At 40.7% G+C, this 22,221-nt stretch overlaps 1 protein-coding gene across 17 annotated transcripts in view; it reads right to left on the bottom strand.

Moving 5' to 3' along the window:
- Positions 1-22,221, bottom strand: part of GNG7 (G protein subunit gamma 7) — a 128,560-nt gene that overhangs the window by 37,272 nt on the left and 69,067 nt on the right. For 14 of the 17 annotated variants that reach the window (XR_014709633.1, XR_014709635.1, XR_014709636.1 and 11 more), the window contains one exon: positions 15,692-15,717. The exons of the other annotated variants lie outside the window; for them this stretch is intronic. The gene's annotated coding sequence lies outside the window, so the exon portion shown is untranslated. The remainder of the gene's footprint in view (positions 1-15,691; positions 15,718-22,221) is intronic. 17 annotated transcript variants of the gene reach the window in all.

The following is a 22,221-nucleotide window of genomic DNA, read 5'->3' as shown; positions in this document are numbered from 1 at the left end:
GTGGGCGGATGTACCTAGGAGTCAGACAATCTTCCAAAAGGGCCTTTTTGGTATTAATTCCCAATACCTTTCAATTGAACAGAATATTTAATGTGCTCGTGTGAACTGGCATTTGCTTTAATCTGGCACAAGCACAGAAAAGCTAGTTTTCCAGTTTCATACAAGAGATATTAAAGTTTGAACTCTGACCCTTCATGAGAACATTTTCTGTTGCTTTACAATGCAGCTGTAGTCAGAAGTGACTATAAAAACGGCACCTCCTTATTAATCATATCTGCTATATGTGCGTCTGGGTCATGTCTGCCAGCAGCACTGCCAAGCATACGAAGTTTTGCTGCAGATCCACTACAGTTTTGGAAGAATGAGCTGCTGAATTCTATTGTTAGCTCACAGCTTTGTGTATGGGTAAATTCCCATTAGAGAACCTTTATTACTGGTAACAATGTGAGAGGCAGAATGAGACCAGTTTGGTTTGAAGAACCAGGGTTGAATTTGCAATACTGACTGTTAGAGAAATCTCTTGAGTCAGGGTGAGCAAGTTAGATGCAGAAGTGTGTGTGTTGTTCTGAAAGCCACTGACTAACTGCACTTTCACCCACGTCAGTAGGAGAGGGAGACAGCAGTAACAGACCATGCACTCAGGCCCCTCTAGGAGTTACATCACAAGTACTGCAGGGGGTTAAAGAACAAAAGGCTGTTACTGGGACAAGTAGCCCAGAGTGTTTTTCTCTTCTTCACTGAGCATGCATCAGAATGCACTTCACACGAAATGTGGGACAAAAACCTGACTAACTACAGAGGACAAAATCCTTTTTGTTGTGTCTGATATGACAATCTCTACTGAACCATTGAACGGTGGCTGAATTCTCACACAAAGAAGTTTCTATGAATTTAAATGCGGAGTGTATATTTGCCCATAGATTACATGATTTAATTTGTCGACACCCACATTTCTTCACATTCTAAAGGACAAATGTTTCACAGTTAATATTGACAGCCTCTATTTTTAGAAGTAGATTTCATTTTGACCAGTCAAACTTACACAACCACCAGGAGTATATTTCTTTTCTCAGAATCTTTGACTTAGATTTCTCATACAGAAAGGGTCCTTTTTCTTCATCTCACAGACTGCAGTGCCTGGTTAGAACAGTCTAAGTGCTCAGCCTCAAGTTATATTACAAAAGTCATTGAACAAATGTCACCGATTCTTGTCCCATCACTGCTCAGCCATTATGTTCTTGTGTCTTATTGTCCTACTTTAGTAAGACGATCACTTACAGGACCAAAAAGGAGAACAGAACATTGTGAGCACTTAGCATTTGATGCTTCCTACAAGAGTAGGCACAGGGATTTTGATGCCACTGTGCATTGCAGTTATGGATTTTAATATGTTTGACATGATGGAGGAAGGACATTACCATTGGTAAGTAACTGTCTCCAGCTCACATCCTGCTACCCAAGGTAATGCTAGCCTAGGAAGTGCGGCCTGTGAGATTTTGGGACTTCATTTCCCAGCATGCTATGCTCCCTGCTGCTCCTCCTATTTGGTAGATGGCAGGGTAGATTAAGGGAAGATCCATGAGCTCCACCATTTGACACTTTTGGGTCTACCATGAGGTCCGGGGAGAAGGAAGCATTGACAAGGTATGGAGCCAGCTGTGCTATGAGCTCTTTTGCTGGATTCAAGCCCCATTCAGCCTTAAGCCATGCATGGCTGCTGATGGCCGCCTGGAATAAAAGATGGGGAGAAGAAGAAATGGAATTAAGAATGGATCAGGGTAGGAAAGAGTGCAGACATGGGGAAGGAGAGAAGAGGGGATAGAAAGTAAAGGCATGTAAAGAACTGAAGTGGGAGAAGCAAACTAAAGCCAGGACACAACGTTCTCTATCTGTACAGGTTTCAGAGTAGCAGCCGTGTTAGTCTGTATCTGTCAAAAGGAAAGGAGGACTTGTGGCACTTTAGAGACTAACCGATTTATTTGAGCATCAGCTCTAAGGTGCCACAAGTCCTCCTTTTTTGTCTGTATGGTTTATCCATTCACACAGGGTGTGACACTTCCCGTTCAGAAGAGGGGAGCTAGAAAAAAAACGGTGCTGTCCTCGGGGCTCTGGAAAGGTGCCACGTGTCCCTGTGCCCTGCAATGTTTGGGCACCTCTGCATAGTATAATTAAGGTAATTTCCCCTTCCATTAACACCACCTCCCCTGTTAATTACAACTCCTTGGACGTTTGCAATGTGAGCTGTTCCCTTACATCATGTGTGGTTACTTTGTTCTTGTGAGCTGCTCTCATGCGTGTGGCATTGACTTCACTAAGAAAAGAACAAGGAAGGATTTTCCCTCCCCAACAAATAAGTACGTGTTTTTTCTGGTCAAGAAAACCAGGAAAAAAAAAAGCAAGCAAGATTTTAGGTCCAGAAACCTTGATGCTGTATCTTTAATATCACACCTTTTAGACCAGCGGTTCTCAAACTTTTTGTATTGGTGACCCTTTTCACACAGCAAGCCTCTAAGTGTGAGCATCCCCCATAAAATAAAAATGGGGGAGAATTTAATTTTAATGGGGGCTCAGGGCTGTCAGCCCCATGGAGCCGACAGCTTGCAAGCCCCATGTAGCCACGTTGTGACCTCCCTGAGGGGTCATGACCCCCAGTTTGAGAACCCCAGGTTTAGGCACTGGCCAGACTACCATGTTACGGGATTTTGAGTTCATTGAAAGGAGGTTTGTATGAGAAACTAAGGAGAGCATATATAGTATACGTAGGAATTAGGGCTGTCAAGCCATTAAAAAAATTAATCAAGATTAATCGTGTGATTAATCACACCGTTAAACAATAGAATATCATTGATTTCAATATTTTTGGGTGTTTCCTACATTTTCAAATATATTGATTTCAATTACAACACAGAATACAAAATGTACAGTGCTCACGTTAGATTTAAAATTACAAATATTTGTACTGTAAAGACAAATAGTATTTCTCAATTCCCCCATTACAAGTACTGTAGTGCAATCTCTATCATGAAAGTTGAATTTACAAATATAGAATTATGTACAAAAAAACCTGCATTCAAAAATAAAACAGGCATTCACATAGCACTGTTGTAGCCAGCATGGCAAGATATTAACGTGCCAGATATGCTAAAGATTCATATGTCCCTTCATGCTTCAATCACCATTCCAAAGGACATGCTTCCATGACGTTGACTGGTTATGTTCGATAACTATCCAAAACAGTGCGGACTGACGCATGTTCATTATCATCATCTGAGTCAGATGCCACCAGCAGAAGGCTGATTTTCTTTGTTGGTGGTTTGGGTTCTGTAGTTTCCACATCAGAGTGTTGCTCCTTTAAGACTTCTGAAAGCATGCTCCATACCTTGTCCCTCTCAGATTTTGGACAGCACTTCAGATTCTTAAACCTTGGGTCGAGTGCTGTATCTACCTTTAGAAATCTCACATTGGTACCTTCTTTGCATTTTGTCAAATCTGCAGTTAAAGTGTTCTTAAAAATGAACAACATATGCTGGGTCATCATCCGAGACTGCTAGAACATGAAATGTATGGCAGAACTCGGGTAAAACAGAGAAGGGGACATACAGTTCTCCCCCAAGGAGTTCAGTCACAAATTTAACTAACATTTTTTTTTTTTAAACGAGCATCATCAGCATGGAAGAACGTCTTCCGGAATGGTGGCCGAAGCATGAAGATGCATACAAATGTTTAGCATATCTGGCATGTAAATACTTTGCAATACTGGCTACAAAAGTACCATGAGAACAGCTATTCTCACTTTCAGGTGACATTGTAAATAAGCAGCGGGCAGCATTATCTCCTGTAAATGTAAACAAACTTGCTTGTCTTAGCAATTGGCTTAACAAGAAGTAGGACTGAGTGGTCTTTTAGGCTCTAAAGTTTTACATTGTTTTGTTTGAGTGCAGTTATGTAACAAAAAATTTACATTTGTAATTTGCTCTTTCATGATAAAGAGATTGCACGAATAATACTCTTTTGTTTATCATTTTTACAGTGCAAATATTTGTAAAGTGAACACTATGCACTTTGTATTCCTTGTTGTAATCGAAATCAATAGATATGAAATGTAGAAAAACATCCAAAATATTTAATTTCAATTGGTATTCTATTATTTAACAGTGCGATTAAAACAACGATGAATCACAATTTTTTTGAGTTAATCTCATGAGTTAACTGCCCTAACAGGAATCCTTTTGATAAAATCGACTGCTTCAGAAGAGTTTCCTAGAAGAGCACATAGAGCAAATGTCACTGATTTCTCCAGAAGGACACTGATTTCAAACTTAAGAACAGTCTCTTCATACAACACACTGTTTCTATGACAGCTGTGCTTGTTTAAGTTCACAGCATTGCTCAGTTAAAATACATGGACTGTCTCCTTAATATTGACCTCATATGCAACACGGGACACTCCCATATTTTCAGGTGTTCGTTTCACAGGCCGTGAAACTAAACTAAGAGGGTGGTAGAATCATAGCAGAAGGCATTAAGAAAAAAGACTAATTGCTCAACTAATGGAGACTTCTAGCTTAAGCCAGAACAGTGACACGTATATCCCATGTGCCCTTTGGGTGCACTCATCCCCCTCCCCCACCCCTTGACATGTAGACACGAGCTCTTTTTCAATCTATGTGAAGCAAAGACAATAAAGAAGATGGGGATATGTGAGCACACAAAAAATTCTCTGAAATTCTCGCAGATTTCTAGACAAGCAATTTCCAAGAGGAGCAACATACTAACCTTCAGGGAACCATAAGAATCAATTAAAAAAAAAAAAGAGAATACCAGAGCAATATTCTTTCTGTGAACACTGCTGTGCCATTGACAATGTATGCAGCATGAATTGAGGTGACCATGTCCTTGAAAATAGGGTACCAAGACAGTCTGTTTGCTAAAGAAAGCTAAATATTGCAAAACAGAATAAGTAAAATACCAGACATTACTGCAAAGCCATGGGCAAGACATCCGGACACCAACTAAAATTACTTCGAGCAGTGAGTTAGGCAGTTTCTACTTTCTAACCTAACCCTGAGAATCCCTCAGTGACCCTGTGTCAAGACAATTGCAATCCCTGGTAGATTCAGCATCTCATCTGGTGGCAGAGTACTATTTAAAGCTCTTAATTAGGAAGACAGTGATTCAAGAGAATTAAGCAACCAGCCTGCTCTGGAAATCATTAAGGCTCTGTGCACACTGACAGGGAAACTGTGTTAGCACCTCTAACAAACCATATTTGAATACTTCTTTTGCTAACCTATTTCCCTGACTTGTGCAGCTGACAGGGCTTTACAAAGGCAAGAGAGAGAGTCTTCATAAACCAGAGAGACTGGGGCCTTGTCTACACTGGGAAAAGTAGGATCCATAATTCCCCATGGATGCTTTTGAAAAGCCCAACCTATAGCACAGTAAAATTCCTAAACACCTTCCCCAGTATGAATTCAAGAGCTGTCTGCCCAAAAGAAGCTAGGAATGGAGGAGTGGCGCCCAGCATGCCAGAGAGGAAACATCATTTTGCAGGAGAACATGTTAAAACGGCTACAGACTTAAATAAAAAGGAAGACAAAGGATGACTGAATGGGCACTTTTGCACACCAATGACTATTACCTACAGTGAGGCAGAGCCACACAGTGACATGTTTGAGTAGCGCTAATAACCTTTTATTGCTCGTAAGCCGAACCAAGTGAAGCAGAAAGGAAGAAAGACTTAATGCCAGTTTTTTATAAATATTTCATTTGTGATGCCATCTTTGCGAGGTGACCTTTGCTTATCAGGTTTCAGTCTCACTCAGCAGTAATCACTACTAGAGTAAAGTTCACACAGCAACAGCAATCAAGATGTACTAAAATATCCTTTTCAATCCATCTGCTCTTGTTCCTTTATGTTCCTCTTGTTCCTCTTTTCACCCTTGCAGATCTGACTTCCCTCTTAATCCATGCTTAAGCCTCCTACAGTTGATTCCACTCCAGGCCAACACAACATTCCTGAAGCCCTTATATTAAAATTAAGATCTTACAAGGAAAAAAGTGAAGCTTGTATAAGTAAAGCCAAGCAAAGGAGAGCAGCACCTACCCTAAAGATGCAGTTCAGATTGTGTTTTACCTTTCCCCCACCCAGCATCTGTCTTGTTTAGACTGCAGGCTCTTTGGGACAGGGACCATCTACTACTCTGTTTGTACTGCACCTTGCACAGCTGGATGCCATTCTTCATTGGCCTGTAGGTAGTACAGCAATAATAATAATAGCAGTAATTGCCCATGTCATAGGAAAGTGCATTTATTAACGACACTGAAAAACCAGATCACCTATAAACTTAAGTTCCTATGCACGTTATTTCTTTGGAAGTGGCTGGAGATTTATGGTATCTATGACATCTTTAAGGAGAAGCAGTGGTTGGCATCTCCCTCTAATCATATGACAGGGATTCCAAGAGATTTCTTTTAATATTTGTGTTCCGGTAGTGCCTACAGGTCCAAGCTGATGCCAGGGCCCCACTATTCTACAAACATACTAAAATGACAGTCCCTGCCCCCAGCAGCTTACAATTTAAATGAAAAAAGAAAAGGTGGGTGGGGACATGGAGGGGGAGTGACCTGGCCATGGTCACCCACCAGGTCAGTGGCAGAGCTGGGAAAAGAACCCAAGGTCTCCTGAATCCCAATCCAGTGCCTTAGCCACTAAATTGTTTTGACATGCCCCAATTAATACTGCTTCAATAATGGAAAAGCAAGTTTACAATGAATGGTTAAGCAAGATGCCCCAGAAGCCTGGCAATAAGTTGCCAGCGGAATAAAACAACTCTTTCACATGCTAACTCCTCTGCCAGGTTCAATTACTAACATAAATTGACTGCAGAAAAGATTTCTCATTCATATTTTGAAACTGCTTCACTCCCATGCATATAGCTCCTGGTAATTTCACTATAAATGTGCTTGACCTTTTGTAGTGGTCACATCACATGAGGACAGTGAGCGCTAATGGCTTTGTTCACGTTATATAAAACAAAACATACTGGTATGAGAGCAGTCTTGTGACTATCGCTCTCACTCCCTTTCCATACACTAACCTTGTTTTCATTAGGGCTATGTCTGCAGAGGGCAAAAAATGAGGTGCCCACAAGGGACTCAAAATAGATTAGCAGTGAAACCAAGATCCCTTAATTAAGTTAGCAGCATGCAAGTAAAAATGAGGATACTTGTTCCCTAAACCAGATTAAAATGCAGCTTGATTGACTCGATGACTACTTTCCACTTGTTTCATCCATCAAAGTGATTACACTCCAGCATGTGACTGCAGTGTCTGTGTAGATGTTTTCACGGAAGCCTGGGTCTTTCGGTAATGCTGATGACTGCAACATCATGTGAGGATTTGCAACTGAGGAGCGACTCCCACATGGGCCATGGAATCTGTTAGGCAGGGAAAGGAAGCAGAAGGTCGCTTTCTTTTGTCTCTTTTACAGGAAGTCAAGTCACGTTGGCTTGGAATAAGTTCAGGAGTTGAGCTAAGGACTGGGTAGTTGTTACTAATTTGAAAGAGTTCCAGGCTAGAAAGATAGGGAGACCAAAAAAGAAAAGTAACTGACGAATTACACAACAGGTTATACAATTACCAATTTTTGTAGAGCTACACGTTTTAGACGATTAGTACAGACTAGAATATAAATCCATTCAAATTTCTCCCAGTTTAGACAACACATGTTGTAACAGATGCTGGTTTAGTAGTTTGTCCCACAAAACTAAAAATGCAGAAATAGTCATATTGATCTGACCTATAAACTAGTAGTTTTAGAGATTTGCTTTTATAATACACTGTGCCTTAGACTTCAGCAATTTATCTGTATATACAGAAGTGCATGTCGCAAATGGAGACGTTTCATACAGCACTAGATATAGAACAGCTGCCAGCAGCAGCATGATAAAAAGGCCAGCAGGATGTTATCCTGGAAACAAACAGACCTCATTCCCCCTCCCACCCCCAATTTCCTCCCCCGCACAACCTAACCTGAAAGCACTTAATAGGATGCTCTAGATTAGCACTATTTCCTTATTTCCCAGCATTGCATCTAACTCAGGTGAATGCTCAGTTTCAGGTAGAAAGAGAAAAAAGGTGGGGGAGGGGAAGAGAGCGAGAGAGAAGATAAAGGAATAACTAGGGTGACTAAAGCAGGGTAGATTGAAATCAAATTATTTAAATCAGTTTTCTGTTTACCGATTTAAATAAAAAAATCAATCTAGTTCTGCATTTGTACTTTTAATTCTCCTAAATAAAGACTCATTCCCATTGGTCAGTACCATTAAAAAAAATTGTTAGTCTCTAAGGTGCCACAAGCCCTCCTTTTCTTTTTGCAAATACAGACTAACACAGTTGCTACTCTGAAACCTGTCATTAAAACATGTTTTTATTTGCAACCAGCTAAATTTGGTATTTTTTGCTGACACCGCCTATACACATTTATTTATGCAATTATATGCCTGGAATAAATTGATGCATTTATCAATTATATGCCTGGAATAGGTCACCAGGACCATGATATTCACCCAAGAGTTCTGAAAGAACTCAAACATGAAATTGTAGAACTATTAGCTGTGGTACGTAACCTATCACTTAAATCACCATCTATACCAGATGACTGGAGGGTAGCTAATGTGATGCTAATTTTTTTCAAAAAGGTTCCAGAGGCGATCCTGGTAATTACAGGCCAGTGAGCCTAACTTCAGTACCAGGCAAACTGGTTGGAACTATAGTAAAGAACAGAATCATCAGACACAGATGAACAAGATTTGTTGGGGGAAGAGTCAACACAGCTTTTAAAAAAGGAAATCATACCTCACCAGTCTATTAGAATTCTTTGAGGAGGGTCAACAAATATGTGGACAAAGATGATTCAGTGGATAGAGTGTACTTGGACTGTCAGAAAGCCTTGACTAGGTCCCTCACCAAAGGCTATTAAGGAAACTATGTAGTCATGGGATAAGAGGGAAGGTCCTCTCACAGATCAGTATCTCGTTAAAAGACAGGAAACGAGAGGTAGCAATAAATGGTCAGTTTCAGAATGGAGAGATGTAAATAGCAGCGTCCCCTCGGAATCTGTACTGGGATCAGTTTTGTTAAACATTCATAAATGATCTGCAAAAAGGGATGAAGAGAGAGGTGGGAAAGTTCGCAGATGATACAAAATTACTCGAGATTCCAGTCTGCTTTGGACTTAACTAAGAGTTACAAAGGAATCTCACAAAACTAGATGACTGAATTCCATCTGCCATTTTACTGCAAAGTAATGTATACTGGAAAACAATCCCAACTCTACATACAAAATAATGGGCTTTAAATTAGCTGTTATTAGTCAAGAAAGATCTTGGAGTCATCATGGATAGTTCTCTGAAAACATCCGCTCAATATTCAGCAGCAAACAAAAAAGCTAACGTTGTTAGGAATCAGGTAGGAAAGGGATAGATAAAACAGAAAATATCATAGTACCACTATATAAATCAATGTTATGGCCACACCTTGAATACTGCGTGCAGTTCTTGTTGCCCCATCTCAAAAAAGATTTTAGAAATGGAAAAGGTACAGAGAAGGGCAACAAAAATGATTAAGGGTATGGAAGAGCTTCCATACGAGGACGTCTCAGCAGGAAGAGACAACTAAGGGGGAATATGATAGATATCTGTAAAATCTTGACTGGTGTGAAGACAGCAAATAAGGAAGTGTTATTTACCCCTTCATAACACACCAGAATCAGAGGTTACCCAATGAAATTAATAGGCAGCAGGTTTAAAACAAACAAAAAAATATTTCCATCGCACAACACACAGTCAACCTGTGGAACTCATTGCCAGGGGATGTTGTGAAGGCCAAAACTATATCTGGATTCAAAAAAGAATTAGGTAAGTTCATGGAGAATAGGCCCACCAATGACTTAACTAAGATGGTCAGGGATGCAAACCCATGCTCTGTCTCTCTAAGCCTCTAACTGCCAGATGCTGGGACAGGTGATAGATCACTTGACTACTGCCCTGTTCTTTCTGTTCATTCCTTTTGAAGCATCTGGCATTAGCCACTGCCAGGAGACTGGGTACTGGGCTAGATGGACCATTGGTCTGACCCAGCATGGCTATTCTTATGTAGCTTAATACATTTATTCAGATTCTTAATTTTTACATTATGTTAGTAAATAGTAAATGATGCATTTCTTATTTCATAGATTATTTTACTTGGGATTTGTGTCAAGTTGCATTTGGATGGAAATTGGAATTCCATTAAAATGTACAAAAGCAGGCCTTTTAAAATTGTATTAATTAGTTAAAGAAATCTATTTTAAGTGTGCAGAATATATAAAAAGTTTATCAAAACATGTCTTGTATTTAAAGAAAAGAAATATTAACTGTAGTAAGTGAACTGAAGATTGTTTCTGTTCCCCATGGGGTCAGATTTTCAAAGGTATTTAAGCGCCTAAAGCTGCAGATAGAGGCCTAGTGGGATTTTTAAAAGCGCTTAAGTATAGGTACTTTATAAAACCCACTAGGTCCCTATTCTGCATCTTCAAGTGCCTTTGAAAATCTGGCCCCAATGTCCTTCAAGATCTTAGAATTAGTAGACCTCTTCCTCTCACCCCTGATTTTAATTCCTAGATTTGAAGAGGGAAAACGAGCTCTCCTGCTTCAAGTCCCACTCGGTTTCTTAACTTTGAATGAATTAGTCCAAGTGAAGGAAGTATTCTCTCCACACCCATTAGCTGAATGCAGCCAAAAGTAATTAAGATAAAAGCTTTTCTGCACTTCAGAAACTCAAAGTACTTAAGTTTGAAAAAATGTTAATACCAGCGTTCACTCCATTTTAACAACTGAAGCTATAGATGCTTAATGCAGTATGTGACATTGTGACATTATTTACAATGCTTGAGTTGACCTCAAAAGTTAATGATGCCCCCCAAGCACATATTCTGTATAGAGGAGCAGCAGACTAACTTATTTTAGCAGAAAAAAGAAAAGGAGGACTTGTGGCACCTTAGAGACTAACAAATTTATTTGAGGATAAGCTTTTGTGAGCTACAGCTCACTTCGATGAAACTCATGAAAGCTCATGCTCAAATAAATCGGTTCGTCTCTAAGGTGCTACAAGTCCTCCTGTTCTTTTTGCGGATACAGACTAACACGGCTGCTACCCTGAAACCTGCTGTTTTAGGAGGGCTCACTGATGCAGCACATTTACATTATTTTGTTGAAGTAAATTTAGGCCTTAACAGCGCTGTCATAATTTCAAATAGAGCTTTAAACAGGTTTACTTTTTTTTTTATTCTCATTTAAATAAAAATCTGATTCAAATAAAACTCACGGATTGATTTAAACAGATTTTTATCCACCTTGAACCAAAACACTTCAAGCCTCCTACACCTTTTCTGGGAAACCTGTATCTCTCAAATATACATACTCACGTGACAACCACTGTAGAAAATCTAGGCATCCAGTCTAGGCATCTGTAAGTGTCACGGCAACCAATGTGTCTAGCCCTTGGTAAGAAACAGTGATGCATGACCTCATGTCAGCGTCACAACCCAGTGCCACAGTACGGTTTCTAGTGAAGACTCAGTGTTAAACTACCAGAAAAAGGACTGCCCTCTGCCTTGGAAAGGTGAGCCTTTCAGTACAAATAAGACTGATCAGCTGCAAATGAGTTAATTAATACAAGCTTGTCTAAACATGGAGTTGTTTCAGATTCACTGTTTCTGATTAACCCCATGTGTAAACATTTATTCCACAATCAATCTATTTCACTTTAAATTCACATGCTACCTTAGTAAGAAACAATTTTCAAATTTAGCTAAGCCCTTGGACTCTGCCTACCCATCCTTAAATCTGCTGAAAATAATTATGTCCCACTGCCTCAACTCCAAAGAAAGTTTACATAAGAACAGACTGATGTAGATTGAAATGTGTTCCAAAAATTTAAAATAGCTCTCTTAAGAAGTTACTACAAACCCACCAAATGTAGATCCTACTTTGCCTAGCAAGTGACTGGCTTGAGGCAAAACAATTAATTCTGCATATTTGTGTTGCAATCACTTCCAGTTTAAGTAAAACCTACCACAATGGTCCAATTCCAAGGCTGCAGGCTCACATTTATAGCATTGTTACCTTGATCTAGTTTGCAGGGAGTATGGTTCACATAATGATCAATGCCCCCAGTTTCAAAAACAGACACTTTAGACTGGTACAAGTGTAGGGTAACCACCCAGTGCACACAGAATCCTGTGCTTATCTAGGGATTTTCCCAGATGAGTGCACATTTGGATGTACTACTAGAAGGTTTTTCAGTTTGAATTTTAACCAGGCCTCCTACGCAAGATGCATTTTTGTAAACTATTTATATATAATTGAACTTCTCTACATCTCTGGAGGTGGATGTCAGAATCTTATTAGGTTACAAATGTGAATGTAAAATGCAAGGAAAATCTGGTTAAAAAAGCCTTAAGCAAGTTAGCTTTTCTTTTGATCTTTGCCCTGCCTGTTAGGAATAAGGAAGGAAGTTCCAATTTTCATGTATTCAATATTGTGTTGATTAAGGAAGCTTATTTCTTTATAAAATGCCTCTGCTGTTTGAGCAAAATATGCAAATCATGATAAAGGCATGATACCTGCCCCTTTGTTGGCTTGAAGAGATCAGGCGCATTTCAGGACACCACAGTGGAAGATGTATTTTCAGAAATTGTAAATAATGAATGAATGGCTAAAAAAAGATACTGAAAAATGTACAGAATACATCTTATACAAAGGATGATCAGTATTTAAAGATGGGCAACCTACAATCACCAATCCACATTCATTCACTTCGTATTAGAAAACTTTGAGTGTATTTGTAATTTACTTTTTCTGTCGTGTTCCATCCTCTCTCAAGGGTTTCAGTGCCTCTATCATTCATTCTAAGACAGGGAAATGACTGATCATGCTGTTTCTACTCATCCCTGTTCCGCACTTGGAACGCCAATTCTTTAGATTTCACAATAAACCTGATTCGAAGTTGGAGAGTCACTTCTTTGTACAGTGGTTTATATTTTGAAGTCTGGCAATTGTCCTGAGAGAAATGTAAGCTTTATTCAAGTATAAATACAAACATATTGGTCTTTTTTTTTTTTTTTTTTTTTTTTTTTTTAAAAAAACCACTAATTCTAGCAACTAAGCCCAGCCAAAAAAAAAAAAAAAAAAAAAGCGTGCACTTCAAGGTGTAGAAATCAATTATTAGGGGACAACCTTATGCGAAATCACACCCAGGAATATTCTGAATGGCATATTTACATGAGCCAGGAATACCAATCCCATTAGAATTCTGTGCTTTGTGCCACAGAGAATGCTGTATGCTAGCATGCTTACAGTGTTAATGACAGAGTCCGAGCAAGAGAAGTGCTTGTGTTTTCACGTTGGTTGGTTTGCTAATGGAAGACAAGGATGTTTTTAGGTTTCACTAATAGGAGTCAGAGTTCTGGTATGTAGAGCACTTTAAACTTAGTGCCACCTTCCAAAGACACCTAGGACAGGGACTCAAATTCTTCCACAGTGTGGACCGCATGTACTACAGAGCACTGGCTTACACCACCTGCCTTTCCCGTCATAATTACACGATGGCCTGTGGAACACAGAACTACGGAAACTGCCATACACAGCAAGCTAGTGGCTTATCAAATAAAAATTATCAGTACCAGATGTTTCAGTGCTTCAGAAGTAGAAGGGAAGAAAGATTTATAACCTGCTTTTGCGGCGCGGGGCGGGAAGGTTTCTTACTGATCCTTGTAATTTAATATTGGTTTAAGAGCTGACACACAAGAGTGTATTTATCCTTTCTGAAATCTCTTTTCCTTTTTCCAAAGGGACTGCATATGTTCTTTTCATCAGATCTTTTTCTGAATCTACTATGCCATGGATGGGCAAACTTCTTGGCCTGAAGGCCACATTTGGGTGGGTAAATTATATGCAGGGCCATGAATGTAGGGCTGGGGCAGGGGCTTGGGTATGGGAGGGAGTGCAGGGTGCAGGAGGGGGCTCAGGGCAGGGGGTTGGGGTGTGGCCTGGCGCCGCTTACCTCGAGCAGCTCCGGGGTGGCAGAGGTGCACAGCAGGGCTAAGGCAGGTTCCCTACCTGCCCTGATCCTGTACTGCTCCCGGAAGTGGCCAGCATGTCTGGCAGTGGCTCCTTGGGGTGGGGCAAGCGGCTCTGCCGCACGCTGCCCTCACCTGTGGGTACCACGCCTGAAGCTCCCATTGACCGCAGTTGCCCGTTCCCAGCCAATGGGAACTGCAGGGGGGGGGGGGGGGGAGGGCGGTGCCTGCAGGTGAGGGCAGTGCATTGAGCCCTCTGCCCCCACCCCCCCAGGGGCCACAGGGACGTGGTGCTGGCCACTTCCGGGAGTGGCATGGGGCCAGGGCAGGCAGGGAGCCTGCCTTAGCCCCACTGCACCATAGGGCTGGCAATCCCACAGGCCGGATTGAAAGCCCTGATGAGCCAGATCCGGCCTGTGGGCCATAGTTTGCCCTCCCCTGTACTATGCTCTTGGCTTCAGTGACAGCCAGGGGCAGCAAGTTCTTCAGGTGAAGTGCGTGGTGTAGAAAAGGAGTTCCTTTCATTCGTTTTAAGTTTGTGGTCATTCAGCATTCTTGAACATCTCCTTGTTTGTGAATTTGTGGGAGAGGATAATTAGGAGCCCCTATTTGCACTTTCTACGTTTCTTCATTTTGTATACCTATCGTGTACTACCCCCACCGAATCCCAGTCTTCTCTTTTCATATGGAGCTTTCCCATGCCTCTAATCATTCTTCTTATTCAACCCTAAGGCTCTTCTGTATTCTTTTTGAGGCAGGGAGATCAGATACCCACACAGTATTTCAGGCAAGGACACACTACTACTTATATTTATGCTTTCTGGCATGTACTGCAATGTCTGGGAATTTGGCAAGATCTAAAAAAGCTATTTCAGTGTGCACTGCTCATCCTGCTCAACTTCTTACTGCAACCTAATGAATTCTAAAGATTTCTACAAGAATTTAGCCAGCCTGTGGCCAATAAGAGATTTTGTGCAATATGGATCTTTTGCAATTCAGCAGGCATAACCACAAAGGTAACTTGACAGAAAGGAGATAAGAGACAGCTTGGTCATAAAGGCTCAGAAGTGCCACATCCGGGGTGCTATGGATGTGAAGGGAGATAAGAGGAAAGCAGATACCCTGCAATATAAAATATGAGCCAAATAAATTTAGACACAGGCCCACAATGTACATTATGTGCCACAAGCAAGAGCAGGGCGCCAGTGAGCTGCCTCCCTTTCCTGTTGCAGGAGGAGGAAAATAGCTGATCCATGCAGTTTACATGTGAGGCAGAACCACTCAGCAGTAACCTGCTCTGCTTGTTAAGAATAGTCCTTTCAAGACCTCTTTTGAAGAGAGCTGTGTATGGGGCACAGACCAATTCAGCGAAGCCTTGTCCTATAGGTCTAATGATATGGTCAGTTTAAGGTTCAGTTCTGTTTGAACTATCAGAGTTGTTAATGCTGAGCAGTACTACAGACCAGAAACCATTCCTATCAGACAGAGCTGTATGCCATGGAATGGCATGCCAATTTTAGTTACATAGTTTTTAAGAAAAGGGCTCAAAATGGCCAGTGTGCACATACCTTTCCTCACTGTTCCTGGATTATTCCTGAAAGAAAAAACATTGGACATTAGTTCTGCGTGATCATTTCAAGATAACACTTGTTAGCATCTAGTGCGCACTTACACCCTTCACAATGGAACTCAGAATGTTGCAAAATGTTGCAGTCTGCAACATCAGATACTGGAAGTCCCTGAGGTTATAGAAGCCTAATGGTATCTGATGACACAAACTAAAACTTCCATGAAGAAGGGTCACTTCAGTTGTACAGCATTCAGTAAATCACTTTCTAGCCAGGGGCTGAAAGTCAAAATGATAGAAGTGATGACCAAAGCTGAAGGCCGCAATGAGACATCCAAGGGCAAGAAGGTATTTGGGCATACAGCAGGGCCTATGCCTGAGGCACTCCATGTTGGCAGGGATAAGGGGGCAGATAAAGGACGTCACCAGCATGGCTCTGTAGTACTGTACATTTTTCACATAACCAGCATTCTTTAAGGAGTCAGTCTTTTTAAAAATGTATTCTGCTTCATAGTTTTAAAAACACAAGGGGGAGAAGAATGAATCAAGTTTATTTACCCACAGCTCCGAGTAAGATATTTAAGCAAAATCAGGTTGGCTTTGCATGGCATTAAAGATGCTTAATGAGACTGTACTATAACTTCTAAGCAAAACTTTTAAACCAGAAATTTCCACTTGTCAACATTGACTGTGTCAGATACCTTTACAAGCTAAAAAGCTTTGTGTACTTCCAACTTTGGGCTCTAGTGTTAAAAAAGGAGGAGCAGAGGACCTGAAGCAAGCTGAAAGCTGGAAAACCATAACCTCCCTATCAAGCAAATTAACCGAAAACGGAACAAGTGACAGGAAACCACCTGATTTTCTGGCATGCTGTTTTATCACAGAGAGTAATGGGGGCAATGAGGGCAACAGGAAATTCATGTCCCACGATCAGCTCACTTGTCATGACCTAGGAAAAGGGTGGCCTTAGAAGGGTTTAATGGAATTTTACCCGTTTACTCAAATCATTTACACAAAATACATGTCAGAAACACACCTGTATTACTGAACCTTATGAACTTATGTCAGAAAACCTTAGCTTGCCATCCTGCTACAGGTTCAGTAGGTGCAGGAGCAAGTTTAATAACCCATGCATTCTCGTACATCCTTATATGTGCATCTTACATTAAAGTATCTAATTTATCTTTCCATCATTTTTACCAGTCTCTTTTTTAAATTAGGAAAATCTAACTGACTGGTCAGTTTCATCTGAGCTGCACAGTCTCATGCACTAGCTGAATTCTATAAAGTTTAGGTCGTACACGCGGCACAAGTGTCACTTAAAAAACCTTTTCAATATAAAACATGTTATGGAAAGATTTCTATTGGCTGTAGGCTTTGCAAAAAAACCCCACCTAATTTCAAAAGAAAAAAGTTTGAGACCAAATTTGACCTGGCCATGTCCCTTTAATCCCCAATTTGCACTCTTGAAATTTGAAGTTCTAATTTAACTTGTTAAAAAAGAAGAGCAAAACAGACAGGTTTCTATCGCATGGAACAGAATTTTGCAATTGTCACAGTGTTGCTAAAGTGACAAACTGAAGACAACCAATGGTCTATCTACTACAACAGTGTCTAAGAGCAACCAGTGTTGGGTAAATTGCTGAGGAAGGCACGAACTTCCCCAGAATTCACCTAGCTTTGTAATACTCCAAGACAAATGAGCATGATCATTGGCTATGGAATTTTTTTATCCGGGAGAGCAAATTACAATGCAAAAAGTTACCAGTGCATTTTTACAACTGAAGTACTACTGCCATCTGCCAAGTTGATTTCAACTAGTGTAATGAACTCTGTTCTTACAGCTGATGGAAAATACAATCAATACCGGCTGTTACAAGAATACAAGATATGGACAGTCCAGCATTTTCTCAGGAACTTCAAAATAATTTTGACACTATAATCCCACCCACCCTATTGCAGCTTACATCTTAAAACCTGATGCACAAGCATATGAGAGAAACAGCCAGCAGTGTCAGGTACATGTGCTAGTACTCAATATTTTAAAACCCTCTGCAGTCCAGTTTCAAGGAAGAGCACCTGTTCATTTCTTGAGGATACACCTTCAACAATTCAGCTAGTTGAGAGTGGTTGGAGATGAGGAAAATGTATTACAATAGGTAAAAACAGCCAGATATATGTTTAATTTCTGTGTGGTTCAGTGTCAAAGTTAATTTGTAGCACTGAAGTTAGTTGATCAAGATTGCTCAGCCTCTGCCAGTGAGATGAGGTTTCAGTTCTCTGGAGAACTACTGTAAATCTCTGAAGAGAAGGGTGGAGGGGGGAACAAAAAGATTTGTAAAAATTAATGGAATTTTTCCCACAACTGCTAGAGAATGTTTTTCAGGCATTTAGCCAACACTGCTTTAGAGTGTAAAAAAGCATGTGGGCTTTTCACAGCTCTGTACTTGAACATTAAAACAAAAAAAGGCAGGCTCAGTGAGGCACCTAGGCAACAGTCACTCTGATGCAGGAAAAACTACGTCAGTGGGCTGCATCACTGCTGAGGCTCTGGGGTTGGGGAACCCTCCTACAGTATATCACTACCCACACAGTGAGTTCAGTTTACTGTTCTTGTCCTCAGTTCTATAGGCTCAGCGAGGAGGAGGAGGAAGAGCAAAAGCAAAGCACCACTTTTCACTTGAGTGAAAGGACAAAACTGACTCACACACTTACACACACGAGTAATAAGGCAAACCAGTGTGTTTGTAAGGTTAAATAAAAAGGTAACACTGCAAAGGACTGAACTGTCACATGCTAAGTTAAACAGACATTGAACACACTGCAAGTTATCATTACGTACAGGTTCTTCTAAATTCCACTTTGAGACCCCCAAGGGGTGGCCACTGAACAAAAGATACAACAAATCCCACATCTCCTTCTGCGTCTACACAATACAGTGGCAACTTTGTTGAGACTCCTGGTTTAGTGTGTTAAAATTAGGCAGGATGATTTTGGTCCTCATGCTGGTCTGTCCCCCACCAGAGATTTCTCCAACTTGTACTCACAGGTGACTATTTCTATTCAAACTGAGCAAGCCAGAGCAGTACATTTACAGCATAAATACTTGATTTAACACCAAGCTTTTCCATACAATTTCATTTTACTATAGGACATTAACTACCTGTTAGAGACTTGTTTTGCAACTGGCTCCCGACTGTCTGCAGAACTTAATTTAAGCATACAAAAAAGACAGGATTTAACTAAACCAGAAGTGCAATTTCTAGCAATCATGTTTTACTCAGAAAACTGATTCTCAGTGCCTCAAATTTCAATAATTAGTTAAAACAGGAGTTAAGTCTCATTTCCTCCCTCTCTTTTAACCCTTTCTGATCTCCAGAATGAGTCTGGGGATAGCCTCGTGGACGCAGATCTAAAGTTCACCCCACTAGTGTCATAATGCAGTAATGACTTACACTGAGTCATTCCAGGACAGACTTTTTTCTTATTCATCCTGGGAAAATGAAGAAGAACAGCAGGAGAAAGAGCAACCACTCAGACAAGCAGTGTGTCACCACTCAGAATACTGCTGCACCTTAATTTGCCACAGGTACCCGTATCCGATGTATCCGATTCCAGAGTATGGACCATGTTGACTTGTTAGTGGCGTTTTTTTCAATAGGCCAGAAAATCTGAGGTTGCTAAATGGTGCCATAAGAGATTATTACTGAGAAATTCACAAGTTATTTACATCCGTTCAAGGAGTTTTGCTGTGAACATACAGATGACTTTAGTCTGTCTGTGTGGCCACTGGTTTCATGCAACAGATCCCTTACATTAAAAAAATGTGATCTTGACAACAGAATTGCTTAACTCCGAAAGCACATGGACTCTGCTATGCCACTGTTTTGTTCCCAAGAGTAAGCTAGAATCAGTGTTGGTATCTACAGCACAAATAGCATAATTAGTTCTGAAAATAGTCCCCAGAGTAGAGAAAGCTTGAATTTAATTTAGGGACATTTAAGGTATTTTTCCTACCACAGTTCAAAACAAAGAACTTTGTTTCTATAGTAATTGGAAACTGTACTAAAACAATTTCCTCTCTATTGGCTGCACAGTAGTTTATTGCTGTAGGGTGGGTCGTTGATGTTTAGTGATTAAAGAGACATCTGTTTAGGGAAAGTATCTGCTTATAAAACATTTTGGACCCTGCAAACAGGCTAATCTTAGCAATGTCCTACTGAAGAAAGTTTATTCATAAGATTCAGATTGCACTTGTTTTAACTAGAACTGGTTTAGAGAAGACAATGCAATATCAGCTGGTCTCTTCAACATGTGTTTTTAAACAGCTTTAGACAGTGAGCTCTTCAGGGTAGAGACTGTGTATTGCTCTACCCAGTACCTAGCACAAGCTGGCCCTGATCATGCTTGATCCATAGGCACTACTGTAACCATGATTAATAATATCTGACATGCTTATAGAATGCCAGAATGAGAAGTGCACAGTTGTTAGCAGCAGTAGTTCATCTCAGAAAGAAAGGATTCCTTTATATTTAGAGATAAAAGCAGGGCAGCCTCCGTGGTTATTTGCTCCGTCACAAAGTCATAACAGTCTCTGGAGAACAGCCATCTTTTCAAAATAAGAATAATTATGAATGTGTGAAAGCTTAGGGGTGCGCCGTCTTGTCGGTACCGAGTGGAGATTATGGTCAGCAGCTTGCAGAAGCAACAATACACAAAGGAGCCATCATTTAAAAAAAAAGTAAGTAAGTGCACAGGAACCAATCATAACACTGCAATTTGAGACTGGATGCAAAAATGGGCATTCACATTTCACCTCAATTTGAGTCTTAACTAGATTATACCTTGAACGTCCAATGTCTGCAACATTAAAATTAAAACAAAGGGTCAGCAAAGGGGCAGACTGTGTGTTTTGAAAAGATCCTGTATATAGGTGCATTGGAGGTGGCTGACAGCTATTTTGACATTAAGTATTTCTAGGGCTAAAAACCATCAGGAAGAACATGCATAAGTCTTCAGTGTCTTGCTCCCTTCCTCCACCCTCCCACTTTATCCACCCCCTCTATAAAGTCACCATCCTGTTCAACTTCAGAGTAAAACTGCCACACATTCCACTCAGAGTGGGCTGTTTGTCAAACTTTGCCTACATTTGTCAGCTGAGCAGTTGAGGCTAGTGAGTCGCACTGCCTACTCCCCCGGCCTGGAGGAATCAGTGCCCTGTGTACAAACCTCTCTCCACTGCACGTGAGGTTTTGTTTTTGCAGCAAAAGGTTCAGAGAAATAAGAAAATACATCATCTGAGATTCATATTTAATATACCCGCAGACAACAAGTGCGTGGCAGAGCTGAGGGGAAGATTTAAAAAAATCCACTGGGACGTGCTTCTAAATCCACTAGGTGCCTTTGAAAATCTAATCTTAATCCATGAAGCTATTCTCTTAAATCAGACTCATTCAGATCTCAGAATCCTGAAGGAGCAAGTTCATACAAAAAGCTACTTAAGTCTTTTCAGGGAATGCTGTATTCTGACCATTTACAAAGTGCTGTAACTGTTGTGGGTTATGAACTATAGGGTTCAGCATCCAAACTTGAGGCAAAATCCTGTGGGGGCACTGAGTGCCTTCAACTCCCGCTAAGGTCAGTGTGGGAGGAGGGTACTTGGCATCTCACAGGATCAGGCCTTTGGGCTCATCCAATGATTTTAATTACAATTACAAGCAGGGTGGAGGAGAAAGGTTAAAAGGAGAAAAAGGATGCTATGCGTATGGTAGTTTAGGGTAATTCTGGATTAAAAGAGCAAAAGGGTTTTACCTGAAAGAACAGAATAGGTCACAGCAAGGGGTAACCTTCAATTAAGTTTAAGTATTACTCAGACACACTGATGATCTTTCAGGGAATCGTTTAAGATTAGTTAAATTCTTTGCCTGGGATGACAGATAACGCAGCAGGATGCTGTAGCTCCTCCCTGCTTCCACATTGTGTCAACACCTAATTTAGGATAGAAACACGTGCTGTAATTTAAAGTGTGGGTAATTGCGATGGAGGGGATGTAATGTGAATGCCCCAGATACCATTCCTTTCTCTTACACAACTAGCTTGTAGAAAAGGTAAAAGGAGACGCAGAAAGCTAGGATGAGAAGCCAGGTGGGATTAGTCACTGAAGACTTAAAACACAATCAAAATATATTTAGTGCATGCATCCATTCACCCCCCTCCTTCACCATGCTCACACAAGGGATTTCAATATTCCACAGACATTAAGTGCGTAGCAGCCCAGCATTAAAGTAAATGAAGTAAAACTAATTCTCTGCTGGAGAATGTAATTGCTCTAACAACGGACAAGCAGCTTCCATGGAATGGAACTGACAATATGAAGGCAGATGATCAGGTCACTAGGAAACTGCTCCCCAGCATGGTAGGAAGAGAATAATGGCCTCACAGCAAACAAAATTTTCAATCTGGAATAATGGTTAAACTCCAATGATAGGAATATTGGTGTTTTTATTTGTCAAGAAGGAAGGAAGCCCTAGC

Source organism: Lepidochelys olivacea, assembly GCF_965140295.1.
Source record: "Lepidochelys olivacea isolate rLepOli2 genome assembly, chromosome: 25".
In the NCBI taxonomy this organism is placed as follows: Eukaryota; Metazoa; Chordata; order Testudines; family Cheloniidae; genus Lepidochelys; species Lepidochelys olivacea.
The sequence above is the reverse complement of the archived record's forward strand: the minus strand, read 5'-3'. Positions and strand labels throughout refer to the sequence as shown.